This window comes from Triturus cristatus, chromosome 4_2, assembly GCF_964204655.1.
Source record: "Triturus cristatus chromosome 4_2, aTriCri1.1, whole genome shotgun sequence".
NCBI classification, from domain to species: Eukaryota; Metazoa; Chordata; class Amphibia; order Caudata; family Salamandridae; genus Triturus; species Triturus cristatus.
The window spans coordinates 52,467,260-52,483,476 of NC_140586.1; the positions used below are offsets into that span (position 1 = coordinate 52,467,260).

The 16,217-nt window shown below is 47.9% G+C and overlaps 1 protein-coding gene across 11 annotated transcripts in view; it reads left to right on the forward strand.

Moving 5' to 3' along the window:
• PALM3 (paralemmin 3) overlaps nucleotides 1-16,217 on the forward strand; it is a 201,452-nt gene that overhangs the window by 118,122 nt on the left and 67,113 nt on the right. For 2 of the 11 annotated variants that reach the window (XM_085600462.1, XM_085600460.1), the window contains one exon: nucleotides 12,613-12,732. The exons of the other annotated variants lie outside the window; for them this stretch is intronic. The gene's annotated coding sequence lies outside the window, so the exon portion shown is untranslated. Of the gene's footprint in view, nucleotides 1-12,612; nucleotides 12,733-16,217 lie in introns of those variants that run through there. 11 annotated transcript variants of the gene reach the window in all.

Here is a 16,217-nt window from a genome sequence, read left to right on the forward strand (position 1 = left end):
CAATTCCAATTATGAATTCTAGGAGTGGCACCACTAATACAGAATATTCCTTTCTAGGAATTCTACCTATTCTCATTTCAAGCAAAGTTTGAACTGCGGGGGTTTCTTTTCCTCCTAATCCAGTAATAGTAAAAGGCTGCCCTGTAAATTTCCTCGATTTTCCATGAATAAGAGTGGCCTCCGCTCCTGTATCAACTAATGCTCGGGCCCTTTGGATATTACGATGTCTCCAATAAATTTCAATATCTACATAGGGTCTATTATCTCTGTGAGCCCATCTGTGTACCGGAGCTTGACCTATTTCCTAGTCATTCTTATTGCATTCTGTGTACCAGGACAAATCAGGATAAAGACTCTCACGTTTTTTAGGTATCAGTGCTTCCTGTTCATATCCATCTCTATTGCGAAATGGATTCCTGTCCTCTGCACTGCACTGCAAATTTCGATCGTTAAAACTGTGTCTATCCTCCCTTCTTCTCAGCTCAGGGGAGTGATCCCTATCATCTCTACGTCTGTTGTAGGCATAATCATTTCTCCCCCTTTCCCTTTCCCCCTCTCTCTCCCTGTCCCGCTCTCGACGGGGGGACAGATCACGTACAGGACGCCGATCATCACGACGATCAGAGCGCCCACGGCGATCATCATCACCGCTACCATCAGAACAACCATGATCACACTCAGTCGTTCGAACACGCCGGGCACCCTCCTTCCGATCCAAGCCCCGTTTGCGAAACATCTCCCACAAACGGGCAGTAGTCTCACCATCAATGTCTTCCCGACGCACACCATCAGCCAAAAGACCAGTAAAGATGTCACGTCTAGTAAATTTATATTCACCAGGAGTACGAGTGTCAGGCCGGGACTGACGTTCAGGTTTAAACCACTCACCCAACTCACCGAGTTGGCGTACCGACTCCAACACCGTAGATAGAACATTACCAGTCTGGTTAATCAACAAAGTCATCATGACCTGCTTGTAGGCAACAGGAGAAGAGCGAATGATACGATTCCGCACAGAAGAAGTCAACATCCCGTCAAGCAACCTGTCAGCAGTGCCCAGAAAAATAGCCGTTTTCATCACCTCCTCCTTAAGACGTTGCGCAGCATCACGCAGGGTATACCACGGCTTGTCATTGACAGGCCAGTCAGATTCAGTAGGATACTTCAAATTACAGCCCTCAGTCGCCAATTGGAGCAAAGAAATCTGACCACCACCATTATAGTTACGAAAATGATCTTGTACAGAAGAATCTAAACTCAAAGAACAAAACTTCAAACAATCGCCAGTATCCAACATAATACCAGCAGCGCCTAGTTCATAAAGGCGCACCATCCAAGTGAGCAAAGCCTCACCAGTCCGCTGCCGAAAGCGCTGCAAAATATCACTAATTTCTTGTTGGGTAAAATCCTCCAAGCAGTCTAAAGAAACACCCTGCGGAGCATTGGGAGACTGCTGCAACTTCCGACGAAAAACCGGATGCGCAGCAACCACAGGACGAGCATCAGAAGGAGCCCGAGTAGTACTAGTAGAGGGACAATCAGTGTAAGAAGCATCGATGCCGCCCGAAGGACGAGCGCAATCACGGGGTGCACCATCAGAGGTGCGGGAAGTAGACTTACTGTCATGACGGGAACGAGAAAACTCATGCACAGCACAGTCCTCACCCGAGGAACAAGACGTAGCCGAGTCCCAGATATTACCATCCCATTCATCAGGATTCCAATCCAGTCCAGCCTTTGCCACGGCCAGACGCACCTTACGCGACGAAACTCGACCACGCCTGTGTTTGTATTTGTAACGAGCAATCCGCACAGCCGCCCGTTCAGCAACCGTTTGGTAAGTGTCAATTTTGTCGGAAAGCAACTTGTTTTGACAGCGCAATAAAGTATTGGAATTTTGAACCTCAACAAAGTGCGAATCCGCATCCTTAAGAGCGATCTGCAATTTCAGCAACTTCTCATGCAAAATCCGATACGCAGATAGAATAACCCAACCTCTGCGCCCTAAAGCGGGAACCTCCTCTCCCTTCAAGACAGGTGCCGTCTGCAAACAAGTAATCACGTCAGCCGGTTCCGCCGACTCCAAAGAAGAGGTCCAATTTTCACTCAAACCAGTAGAATCAGCCCACTCTCGGGCCAAGGCACCATAAGGCGTTGAATCCCATCCGGGAATATCAACGGACAATTTAAGAGTAGCTTTAGATTTCCTAGAAAACATCGCGAAAAAGAAAGAAAAAGAGACGCAGAGAAAAGAAAGGAAGAGAGAAAGAAAGAGAAAAAAAACTATACACGCAAATATACAAAAAAGAAAACCACGCACACGCTGAAAGCAAACACAAGACAAACACAACACACACAGGTTTCGTAAACAGTTCGTGACGCCAAATGTTCTGCTTGGGTTTTTAGATCGGGTGGAGCCTGCTCTATAGAGCCCTTCTAACCCAAATGCAGAACGTTACCCCCTCCCTAGGGCCTTTTTACACCTAAATAACCACATATATGCGTACCACCTAAGGACAGGGAATTCCTATTATAATTATATATGGAGGCCTCACAGCCTCGCAATCTCAGACCCAAAATCTCCTACCCATTCGGCAGCGACACCCACAGTCTCGCGGCCCTTGTTAGACCCAGAACCTCCTACCCATTCGGCAGCGACACTCAAAGTCTCGCGGCCTGTGTTAGACCCAGAACCTCCTACCCATTCGGCAGCGACACTCAAAGTCTCGCGGCCTTTGTTAGACCCAGAACCTCCTACCCATTCGGCAGCGACACTCAAAGTCTCGCGGCCTTTGTTAGACCCAGAACCTCCTACCCATTCGGCAGCGACACTCAAAGTCTCGCGGCCTTTGTTAGACCCAGAACCTCCTACCCATTCGGCAGCGACACTCAAAGTCTCGCGGCCGTTGTTAGACCCAGAATCTCCTACCCATTCGGCAGCCTTAGCACGAGCTTATCCTATTATAATTATAGTACACGACAGGGGAGTTAGGATTACCACATATCCGATCACACAAAGACTACCAGTTGAGCACAACCTGTTCTCTTAGTTCGAGGGGCTTGTCTTTCCCCTCATCCAGTTACCCCTTACCTGATCAGGATTAGTCTCTGTTCACTTTGAAGTAACTCCGACTAAAGAATAGACTGTTCTCCTATACAAAAGTACACAACACATGCTAACGTACAACAAGCTAAATACTTTATTCAAATGGCACAGGCATAGTTATAGAACATACCATACATATGGAACCTGCAAGGAAAGTGAAAGGTTAAGTTATATACTTCAAAGAAGAAAAAGGGATCGACTGCACCTTATATCTGTGTAGGCTGTGCTCGATGGACATCTGGGTCCCCTTCTCGTCTATGCCTCGGTTTAGCCTGGAAGTTACCCCTCGGCAGTTGTGGGTCTGCTTCCTTCTCCCTCTCCGAGTCACTAGAACCTTGTCCTCCTTGACTACTCCCTTCTCTTTGGATTTGAGTTTGCCATCAGTCTTCCCTGAAATAAGCAATAGCTTTTCTGCTAACGGCCAGATGCCGCCTACGGTCTAGAAGCAAGTGTCTTATCTCACTCAGACTTTCACTAATATGGACGTGCATTCCCTCATGGAAATTTCCAGCTCAAGACCTGCCGCCCACCAAATTCCTGTACCTCCCCGTACCAAGGACACTTTCCCAGCCGGCCGGCCTGTTGTAGTGTCTTCGGCATGAAGAAAAATACAATCCTTCGATAAGGGCCGGCCCGAACCAGTTCTCTCCGAGCGAATAACACTTTATAACTAAAACATCCCCCTCCCTCTGGGAAGGTCCCGGGCTGCCGGAGCAGAAAGAAAGATGGAGTCTCTCCCGTTTGAGGCCTACCAGGCCTGGATTCAGTACAACTCTACGAAATACCCTCACCATAGGGCAAGTTATCCTCAATACTAACGAATCTATCCCCTAGGCTATGTGTATAGGCCCTAGGCTATGGGTAGAAGCACGGAATTGTGTCGAAGTGTCTAACAAACAGGCTCTACTCACTACTCCAGACTTGAGACTTAGATGGAAATAGACTGAAGTCATATGGACCGCCCTGCAGCACCAGAAAGCCGGGAAAATCAAGCAGTACAGTACTGGATTTGAAAACTAGTATAAGATATTTCAGCACAATGGTAATAGAAATCTTTAGTACTCCGTGCTGCCTTTAGGTTAGGTCGATGCGACCTGTGCCATCGCACTCGGGGCCAAGCTGGTATGGGCTGTCTTTGCATGACAGGCTGAGGTGAAAACAGAATAGCTTGCTTGCAGAAATCTTTGTATGCACGACATTTTTAGGCGATAATTGCAACAACAGCATAAATAACTCTGGTGGTTAATGCACTTGATGGAGAGGCTGAAATTTGTCTAGTCACTGTTTTTACTCATGATAAAGTGGCATACAGGGATGTTTTTTGGTCAGCATGACTACAAATAATAATAATCGGAAAAAGGATTCTGATGCACACAGCGTAAATGCAGTTAAAAAAAAGTGTATTAGCCCTGGCTGCTTCATGTGTCCATAACTGTTTCCTGAAGCAAGCATGTATTCCTGCATCACACTGCATGACCCAGTGTGTATTAATTGTATAGCTCTTCAATCCCTGGCGGCACAGCACCCAGGATAATGTGCTGCATGGCTAAAAGCTTAGACGGTCCCCGAGGCGAGACCTATTGGCTATGCCAATGCTTGTTTATGATGAGTCTGGGGTCAGGCCCACTGTTAACGTTATGTGTCTTGGGCCTCTATGACAAGTAGTGCAGCGAATCAGGTAGAAAATCCCCATCCGATAAATAACGATACCCAGCCACGGCCCGTAAAGGGCGTGCTACCGGGGAGGTGACATGGGGCGGGGGAGGGGCAGGGTGGGAGGTTGTAAAATGCAGCATACGGCCGATTTCAGATAAGTTACGGGGAAAAAAAACGTATTTCGTTGCGCGCGCTGCATCGCCAAATGCGAAGCAGCACTCGCAACAAAATGCGGGGTTTTTTTCGGTAGCTTACCTGAAATCGGCCGTATGCCGCATTTTACAACCCCCCGCCCTGCCCCTCCCCCGCCCCACGTTACCGCCCCGGTAGCACGCCCTATACGGGCCGTGGCTGCTGATACCTCTAAATCACCCATCGAAATCAGCATTTAAGGGCGGGGGAAACTAATTGTATGAGCTAAATATCGCAGCCAGTAAAGATTGTACATGGACTATAACGCACTTTTACAATCCACCGGAACTAGCCGTTCCCGGTGTCACATAGCCCCAAGAGTTTTGCCAACTCGCTTTCAATCCAAAGAGGCCTATACTGCTCAGAACATCTGGCCAAGCAGCATTTATATCAATGGGCTGCATTGAGCCAAGGAGGTGCCACTTTGTATGCCGGACCACCCCCCACACTCTACCCACAGGATCCATTGTCAGCTTCCTGCATCATCGACCCCCCCTCAGGCTGCTAGGTCCTTATAAACCACAATACCATGGACCTCAGGAGGTAGAGTTATGCATGACGTGACCTGCAGGGATATACTAAAGGTGTGCATAAACACAAAGACCATCTGCAGGGGCACCTTAAGCTCAAGACGCCACCAAAGCAACTTTTATGGGGTCAGGCAACTTAAGACCACCGATGACATTTAAAGATCCTTAGCTACTTTTGATACGCCTTCAGTAGGTGAGCAAGACAAAGCATTGCCAGATGGTGATAACACTCGATGAGATATCAGAAGCGATCTAACGCATGAAGAATGAGAAGACCCCTGTGCCTAAGGGCTTTCCTGTAGAAGTTTCAAAAGTCTATCCTGGATTTTAACTTCCCGTATACTGCAAATGCTCAGGGTAGCCTACGAGCTAGGGGAGCGCCAACCAGACTTGAGACATGCCACAATTACCCTAACTTACAAAGAGGAGAATCCCAGGAATAAATGCGTCTCCTACAGACTGACATCTTTCACCACTACTTGCAACAAGATTGTTGTCTCTTCTCTAATCCAGTGGGATCAATCCCGCCGAGGTAGGACCGCGATTTTTAAAATGGTTACACTCCGCAAACTATTGTACGTACTACAAAACACACCACTGCCGATAGCGGAAGCAATCTTCCTTAAAATCGACAGGGCGCTCCGTATGTCACTTTGGAATGGAGAAACGCCACACGTTCGCCAGAAACGCTGTGTAAAACAGAGTATAACAGTGAGGTAGCACTGCCTGATGTCAGAGCTTATTACGAGGCTGCCCAGATCAAACTTATAAATCACTGGTCCTTCGGGCAATCTCAGAAACCCTCGATTAGGCTGGAAAAAGCACATTATGGGAGTACACACAGAGCGCTATAGCTACAGAGGTAGAGAAAAGATTCACTACTGGCCTCACAAGGTCCTCCCTCCAAATATAGGATTAGGCATCACATGATCTGGGTGGAGAGGCAGGATCAGAGAGGAGACTTTCCTATGGAAGAAAATTGTGCTAAAGGAGGTACTGAAAATTGATGGATTCGGCCCCTCGGATCTGATTGGTTATCCAAACTAGGACATCTTCTGGATCATGTTGAATTGAAATTGTTTATTCATTCAAGGGAAGAATATGATTTGTCATCAACCCCATGCCTACAAATATACACAACTTAGACCTGCTCTGGGAGCAGAAGAGGATGAATGGTCAGCTGTATCGGAATACGCTCTCCTGGAGGGTAGGGTGTTGATGAAGGAATGGATAGAGACGCAGTCTCGGCTATCCTTAAAACTATTATCAGCAATAAACAAGATGGGCTAAAGGCCAGGGTCTAAGAAGTAGGTGCGAGGAGGACCAAGAATAGGTAGAGAGCATTGACTGGGAGACTGCGTTGATGCACCCGAGAGAGGGAGCAATCAAATCCTGGCTGCGCCTAATCCAGATCAAAATGCTGCACAGAATATGCTATAATAAACTAATCTGTATACAATTACCCCAGACACAAGCATGTCTGAGTTGTGGGGTGGAAGGTGTCCCTTTCCTATACACATGTAGGAGCTGTAATAACCTGCAGACATTTGAGAGGGATAATTACTATGCTAGATATGGAAATGCCATCACTCTGCAACTTGTTATACAGATATTCCTAACAATGTAGCTTACTGAGACGTAAACTGTCAGTCTGCTTGATGAGACTGATCATAGCCCACAGGGATATTGCTAGAAAATAGGGATTCTGAGAATGTGTCAAAATGCTACGCCTCCCCGGGAAGGGATAACAAGGCGAAATATCTTTATTTCTCCTCGTTTTTAGGTCTCGCCTGACCCAGCGCATGCGCTGGTCTGGCGAAACTTTTTGAGAGGGCTCCAAAAAGTGCTACCAGGCCAGCCTAGAGCTACAGTGCAAGTGCGCGGGCGCACGCACCGCGCTTGACCGCGATTACTTTGACTTTCGCGGCCGCACTGCCGCTCGTCATAGCCAATAGGTCTCGCTTTTGGGACCTTATAAGTATTTAGTTATGCAACTGTTCCATGGCTAAACACTTATAAGATCCCAAAAGCGAGACCTATTGGCTATGCCAATGCTTGTTTCCTCTTTCTATGTGCGTTGCATTCTGCAGCACGCATAAAAAGAGGAACATGCCTCTCAGGATCGTTTCTGTGCAGGAAGGTGCCCCTTCCTGCCCAAAAACAATCCTGCATGCAACACAGGCACCCTTGCACCATTGTGCAAGCGAGCCTGCGTTGGCGCCAGGCAGCCAAAAGTGCGCAAGTTCTAGGAAAGGACAGGTATGCGCTGTATAATGGTAAATATGGCGCATGTCTGCCCTTTCACGCAGCGCAGCAAGGTGGCTTACTGCGCTGCATGAAAGAAAGATAAATCTGGCCCTCGATCTCTCACACATGGTCATCTTGCTTCACCAAGGAATGCCCAGTGGAAGAAGGTGATGATGGAGAACAAACCAGCTCATATTCTACTGTTTGCCCCTCTACATGTCTTAGCACATCAGGGATGAGTGCGCCTAACCTGCACTCAAACAAGGCAGCCTGCACATCGAGTGCTCCCACCCTCCTGCCCAAGAAGCCTCAAGGCACATCAGTGAAGAGTGAGCCCTCAAACCTAGCCAAGAAGGCACATAGTGCACCTGGGAGATCTGCCCCAATCTTGCACCCAAGAGCACCTGAGGGAAGAGTGATATCACCCTCCCACCCAAGACGCCTCATAGCACATCTGGGGAACTGCCTCAATCTTGCACCCAGAAGAGGCACAGGAGCACCTCAGGGAAGAGTGATATCACCCTCCCGCCCAAGACGCCTCATAGCACATCTGGGAGAACTGCCTCAATCTTGCACCCAGAGGAGGCACAAGAGCACCTCAGGGAAAAGTGATGTCTCCCTCCCGACCCAAGACACCTCATAGCGCATCTGGGGGGGAACAGCCTCAATCTTGCACCCAGAGGAGGCACAAGAGCACCTGAGGGAAGAGTGATGTCGCCCTCCCGCCCAAGACGCCTCAAAGCTCATCTGGGAGAACTGCCTCAATCTTGCACCCAGAGGAGGCACAAGGGCACCTGAGGGAAGAGTGATGTCTCCCTCCTGCTCAAGACGCCTCATGGCACATCTGGGGGAACTGCCTCAATCTTGCACCCAGAGGAGGCACAGGAGCACCTCAGGGAAGAGTGATATCACCCTCCCGCCCAAGATGCCTCATAGCACATCTGAAAGAACTACCTCAATCGTGCACCCAGAGAAGGCACATGAGCACCTGAGGGAAGAGTGATGTTGCCCTCCTGCTCAAGACGCCTCATGGCACATCTGGGAGAACTGTCTTAATCTTGCACCCAGAGGCGGCACAAGGGCACCTGAGGGAAGAGTGATGTCGCCCTCCTGCTCAAGACGCCTCAAAGCTCATCTGGGGGAACTGCCTCAATCTTGCACCCAGAGAAGGCACAAGGGCACCTGAGGGAAGAGTGATGTCGCCCTCCTGCTCAAGACGCCTCATGGCACATCTGGGGAACTGCCTCAATCTTGCACCCAGAGGAGGCACAAGAGCACCTGGGGTAAGAGTGATGTCTCCCTCCCGCCCAAGACGCCTCAAAGCTCATCTGGGGGAACAGCCTCAATCTTGCACCCAGAGGAGGCACAAGGGCACCTGAGGGAAGAGTGATGTCTCCCTCCTGCTCAAGACGCCTTGTGGCACATCTGGGGAACTGCCTCAATCTTGCACCCAGAGAAGGCACAAGAGCACCTGAGGGAAGAGTGATGTCACCCTCCCGCCCACGATGCCTCATAGCGCATCTGTGGGAACTACCTCAATCCTGCACCCAGAGGAGGCACAAGAGCACCTGAGGGAAGAGTGATGTCGCCCTCCCGCCCAAGACGCCTCAAAGCTCATCTGGGAGAACTGCCTCAATCTTGCACCCAGAGGATGCACAAGAGCATCTTAGGGAAGAGTGATGTCACCCTCCCGCCCACGATGCCTCATAGCGCATCTGTGGGAACTACCTCAATCCTGCACCCAGAGGAGGCACAAGAGCACCTGAGGGAAGAGTGATGTCGCCCTCCCGCCCAAGACGCCTCAAAGCTCATCTGGGAGAACTGCCTCAATCTTGCACCCAGAGGAGGCACAAGTGCACCTGAGGGAAGAGTGATGTCTCCCTCCTGCTCAAGACGCCTCATGGCACATCTGGGGGAACTGCCTCAATCTTGCACCCAGAGGAGGCACAGGAGCACCTCAGGGAAGAGTGATGTCTCCCTCCCGCCCAAGATGCCTCGAAGCACATCTAGGGGAACTGCCTCAATCTTGCATCCAGAGGATGCACAAGAGCATCTGAGGGAAGAGTGATGTCACCCTCCCACCCAAGATGCCTCTTAGCGCATCTGGGGGACCTGCCTCAATTTTGCACCCAACACACCTGAGGGAAGAGTGAGGTCACCCTCCCACCCAAGAAGCCTCATAGCACGTCCTCTATGACTGCGGCTTCCAGTGATACAGAGAAGGGAGCCAGCACCGCAGCCATCAGCACAAGCATCACTACAACTCCTACCGCTAGAACACGTAGACCCACATCTGTGCCTTCAACAACTGTGACATCGCTGCCACCAACCACACACACATATGAAGCATCAACAACAAAAATCTGTAGCTCCTCCATGGCTGTGACCACCAGTGACACCACCACTGCCACCACTGCAGTTACTGACACTCCCACCACTAACACTTCGGGAACTAACGCTGGCCCCATTGTAAGCATACTAACACGCTCAGTAGAAGTCAGCAAGGAGGTTAAAGTTCAAATCCTGCTGAAAGGCATGAGAGATCTTCAGTTGGAGACTGTGGAGGCACATGAGGACTGGAGGGCTCCCCGTCTGACAACTGAAAAGGACACATCTACCGCCTTCGACGATGAAGCAGAACCAGCTCCCACCTTGAGGCAGTGCACCGAAGTGAGCCAGCAACAGGAGAAACTGGAGCAGGAGAAGGTCATACTGCTTACGTCACTTAAGAAACCGGTACTGTCACATTCAGCCATTCTTGAGTGAAGGGGCACCCTGAAGGCGCAGTGGTTGCGCATGCGCATGCAGGTCTTGCACAGAGGCACCTCATTCATTCTAAGGCCCGGGCCTTACTAATACCGCGTTGCCAGATAACGGAGGGCCATACATCCACACCTTCAGCATGGAAGACCCTGAGTCAGCTGCTCGAGAGACAATAAATGATTTTGCCATGGATTAGGGGTGGGCAAAGAATTCCGCTCCGTCGGCAGAGTTCGTGGAGTTTCGCCCACTCTGCGTGGAGTTCCGAAAAACGCTGTGAACTGACACGGACTGAAGTTTTTTCTCTCGAGCAGCTTGGCATCAGTAAGTTGGCGAGCGCTCGTGAGAAAAAAACTCACGCTATACCACCTCCCAGTGAGATTTCTCATCGAGGGTGGTTGCGGCAGGTCGCGACTGCTCTCTTTGAGAAATCTGCCATTCACGTTGAGGGAGCTGCTGCTTAAGTAGAATGTCTACTCGAACTAGCAAGCCCTCTGGCACGACACGTAGTGCTGTTTGAGCTGATTTGAAAGCACGGGACAAACTCCTGGCTCAAAAAATCATGGCGAGCAGCGCAACTTAACAGACTCTGCCATTGGCGGAACGCCGCGTAGTGCACCAAGTGTTTTTCTGGCACTTTGCAGAGTACCGCGGTAGTAAAACTCAGCGAACTCCGCCAAGGCTTACTGTAAATGATGCTGTTGGAGACAAGGGGCAGTACTAACCCATCTGTGCCATCCACTGCACATACATCTCCTTAACAGGCATCACCACAGACAGCAAAGGAGAGACTAGTCCTTTCTACTGAGTCCTCAAAATCAAGCATTGGCAAAGCCAAAATGCCTGGCTTTATTGCGCCACTGCATATAAACGCAGGTATTCACAAATGCTGTTTACAGATGTGGCATGCACAAATTCTGTTTAGCGCATTAAAACCAGACCTACTGGCTTTGCCAATGCTAAGAAAAAGTTGCAAAAATGATTGCTTTCTAAATAGAATACATATAGGCAGGGCCACTGAAATTATGCAGAAGTGGAGGGCCAAATTATGTGGCAGGTTTGAGATAATTATGTGTCAAGAAAAGGCACCAAACCGCCAATAGCAGGAGGTGAGTCAGAAAATACTTTAAAGCATTAGTTACAATAGTTAAAAAGGGGGAATGCAATGCCAAGCCAGACCTACAAAGAAAAGGTCTCTTTGTTTCACTGGCCCTTTGTGTTGCAGTAATCTTCCTTTTATGTTGACGCGTTTTTCTTTGGTACTTACGTGTAGAGATATTTCTGAGCCATGTTACTCTCATTTTGCATATTTTTAGTTGTATTACTTTTTTGTGTTTTATATGGCTCTGGACACACGTGATAGGTGGATGTGACTGTGACTTGTCTTGGCGCTGCAGGTTTGCAGAGGTCTGTCATTCATGATCTGATGTATGGTCATGTGTGTTTCATCTGTGGGTATGACTACTGGTGTTCGTTTTTAGGTCTCGCCTGAGCCAGCGCATGCGCTGCACTGGCGAGACTTTTAGTAAGGGCTTCAGAAAATGCTACCAGTGGCCTAGAGCTTGCGTGCACGAGTGCGTGCACACTCGCAGCCGCCAGCTTTTACTGCCCGAGGCGTGCTTTAAAAAAATTCCTTTTGATGCTTAGCGAACGCGCGTGCACTCCCCCCACCCCTCCCACTTGTTAACTTTTTGCCGTGAGGCCATTTCCTTAGCGCATTCCTTGCCCTCTGATGCTTCCACCGCTCTCCTATTGCTCCCCTCTCCCGTGGCGTTTGTAATCCTGCCCCCCTGCGTTGCACCCCCCCTCACACGGTACACCCCTACGCGCGCGCACACCCATTTTTCACCTTCTCCATCATGGTTTCCATGGTGGTAAACGGGTGTCCAGTGTTCCCTCGCCAGCGGCCTTTCACTTGTAATTTTAGCAGTTTTGTTAAAATAAACAGGCATTGTAGCACTGTGCAAAACATGAAACGCAGTAAACTCCGACACCGCCCTTTATGTTTCAAACAGCACGGTGCTAACAATGCTTGTTTAATTTAGCGCAGCTGCTGACTTTTACTGGCTGTACCTTAAATCTCCTTAATGGCTCCCGTACTTCACTGCTTTCACTAATCAGGGCATGAAGCAGGAGAGAAAAGCTAGAGCTCTCAGAGCGCATTCCAGCCTCTTCATGGCAGCAAGGACCTGCTCAAACTGAAAAGCTGGCAGAACAAATGGATAACGGCTTTGCTATCAGGTAAGAAACTACTCTTAATAAACTATCTCCCTATATTTACCGATATCAGGTTTAAAATAAGAGGGGAGACGATGTGTTGTAGCTGCCAATCAGTAATAAGGATTACTCAGCTGATCGATTGCTCCCCGTGCTTCCCGAGCTCTGGCTCCTCTCTGACTGGCTCTAAACTGGCCTCGGGGCCCGAGGTTGGGAACTTTTGATTATCAGCAGCTAACGCTGCTGATTGAACGGTCAACGGCTTTACAACCGAGGTGGTGCTGCCTTCATAATAATAGGAAACACTGCGGCCCCACAAGAGTGCAAACATGGGGCCTGCCCGGAGCATGGAAATGGAAAGCACTCGATAAGGGGGCACTTAATTACTTGTTAACAAATCTTCTCGTGCTTTATGTAAAGCAGTCTCCTCTAATGTAATAATGTATTGCATCTCCTGGTCTAATAATCCTAGTGGTTAAATGAATGATGGCCCTTTCTGAAGCGGTGTTAAATGAACGCCATTTTTATCATGCCCTGTCCCCTTTCCAGTGCCTGTACTTCTTACCAGACTTCTGACCTCATCAGCATAAATAAAGAAGTCGAATTCTTCACAGAAAAAGTCATTATCTAATATAAAAGATTGATGCTAATTCCTGCAGTCGATTAGGTGCGCGTCGGGTGCCGTTTCTCCCATATTAACAAGTTCCAAGTAATTTCCAAAGGTTTTCGTTCTATTACGGTTTGGAAAAAGCGTCAGAATAGATTATTTATTTGACTAAGGGAAAAACAGTTTAGTTTCTGCTGAATCAAAGGCCCATCATCTAAAACTTTGCTTAACGGTTCGAGCAACCGTCCAAGGGTCCAGAACATACATTTCAAGCTTATCTGGAAAGGCTTCTTAAATCTTAACACCTCTTATTTTGATGCCAGAGCATCTGCCTTATCTGTGAGTTGGAAACTTCGAAACTCCTGGTATTTCCTGAACTTGCCTTTCAAGTTTACATTTTACTTCACTTACAAATAATATGCAGGGAATGTATTCCAGTTTCATAAAACCATTAGTCATATATGAAACCCAAACTATATGTGAATACGTCTGGGAAAATATATATCTAAATTTTGTACAAACGTGTGTGTCGTTGCTTTCTGTATAACACGAGGAGTTATTGGGAGCGTTCTCCACTTGGACTGCATGTGGATGTTTCATGTGAATGCAACACATTAAAAAAATTTCACAAGTGTCATGTTAACCTGATTAGCAGCCTTGACCGCTAAATCCATATATCTCATTTTTCTCTCTAAATGATATCAAACTATATGCGTCTCTTCTGCAGTGATGGTTGCATGTTTGTGATTCAGCTCAAAAAGCATGCCTTATGTTGTTCTACAAGTGCTGTAGCGAAATCTCTGTGAGTTAGTAAAGTTAAACATTGCACGGTATCTCCTATACAATACAGTTAGTCGGATTGCATAATTTTCCTTGTCTAAAGGATCTATACAGACTAAACCTGTAATTTTAGACAAATATGCTCCTTTAGCAATATTTTTATAAACACTTATCTCTTCAAGTTAGAAAATGTTCCTTCAGGATCTCCTATCTGGCTGTCGTTCTGTTTCAAGTTAGTAAAATATTTTGTTTACATAGAACAACTTTCTTATTTGGATTGGACTTGTGTCAGTACACTTTGTATGGCTGCCAGTGAAACCAAGCCAATTCCTCTCTGCATACTATCCCGAGTCCCTGATATATCCTGTGTCCTTATTGTGTGTCATAGTTCATCAGCCATTCTATTCCTAGCTCTGGACAATTGCGATAGGCTGTCCTTATGACGTACACAGCTCTTCTCTAAAACCTTTAATTCACTATCAATCACCACTTCCTGTCAGTTTCACCCAGCTTTGTCCAAATTAACCATTGGGAGATTAAGAACATATACGTCGATCCCACAGCACGGGGCCAGCCACATGGAGACACTTTTTTTTTACATTCGGGTAACACTTTTTTTGGGGGGGGAGGGGGAACATGATTAAAATCTGAAAAAAAGGTATTATTCGTAGTGTTGTCATGGCTCGCCTATCCTGGCAAGAGCAGTCAGGCACCCAGCAACAGAATCCTTATGCATTGGCATAGCCAATAGGTCTCGCCTTTGGGACCTTATAAGTATTTACTTAAGCAGCTCAATATCCTTGGTGCAACAACATCAACCGGTGCATGGCTAAACACTTATAAGGTCCCAAAAGCAAGACCTATTGGCTATGCCAATGCTTGTTCTAATTTCTGCAGTGTTCTTCTGATGTTAATTTATTCGAGCTAGGTCAAACAGTAATAATTTGTCATGAGTTAGCACCTGCTAATGGGCAGGGATATTGTTCCAAAAGCTAAATTCCACTGTTTTTCATATTATACGCTCACTTGCAATTGCATTTTATTTATCTCGTGCTGTAAATTTTGCCCACTGTAATTATGCCATGCGGTATTTGCTGTATGCGTTTGCTTGTTTTTGCAAGGAAAATAGATCACTTTTGATAACTACAGTGGGAGAAATTTTCTGCATGCGGTTTTCAGTTTGCATTCGTGTAGGCAAGTTATCACGCGCAGTATTTTATTAAACATATAGCAACCATTAATCCTCACTACTCATAAATTGTAACCATGGTTTTGCAGTATGCAGTATGGCGAAGGGGCTCCTGGCTCCTCAGACCTGTCCACTGTGGTAGGACGATATACCTTGCTGACCACGTGTAGGTTCTAGATAGGATACACACGAGAGACACCGGAACCCCGTCAGGACTGTCTCCTTGGTTCCTGAGAGAACCCTGCATAAGCGGTAACCGTGCAATGAAGACCATTGTGTAAAACGGTCTTCTCTGACGGTGAACCCCTTCAAGTGCTACCAGGAAAGATGGCCATGATTTACGAAGGACTTCCTTCTTTAATTCTGTCCTTCCTGGCTTAAAATAGTAAACTAGGGCGGGGTTGTTGTTTGTGAGTTAAGCCTGGTAAAAACATTTGTGTATCAGGCTCATGTTGCAGATGTACCGTTGTTTCTGTGGACGTCGCCTACAAGCAACTGGCGTGGGCATCCCAGCCTTCCATCTGTATAGGGGGCTGCAAAGAGGGGGGGAGATGGCATGGTAAAAGGGAATTCCACGCTGTCCAGCTTCCCAGCCCAAAATGGCAGCCAGAGTGCTGGTTTGCCTCTGCAAATGCTAGCATTGCAGGTGTTATGCGGCATGCGTCCCTGCCGTAGTCATTGCTGCTATGCCATACATCGGTGGCTCCTCCTCAATGGCGGACTAGCGTTTCCCCACTGGCTCAGAGCCAGCAGCTGAAAAACAAAACCATATTTTATTATTGTTTTTTTTTCAGCTGCTGGCTGAGCCAGTGTTTGCAGGGAGGTGCAGGGCTGGGACATGGAAGGGGGAGGAGGAGGAGGAGGAGTGGTTGGTGCACTCACTTTTTAGTAAACATGTCAGTTTGGCCGGCCGTCTTATGCACACTTAGGTTT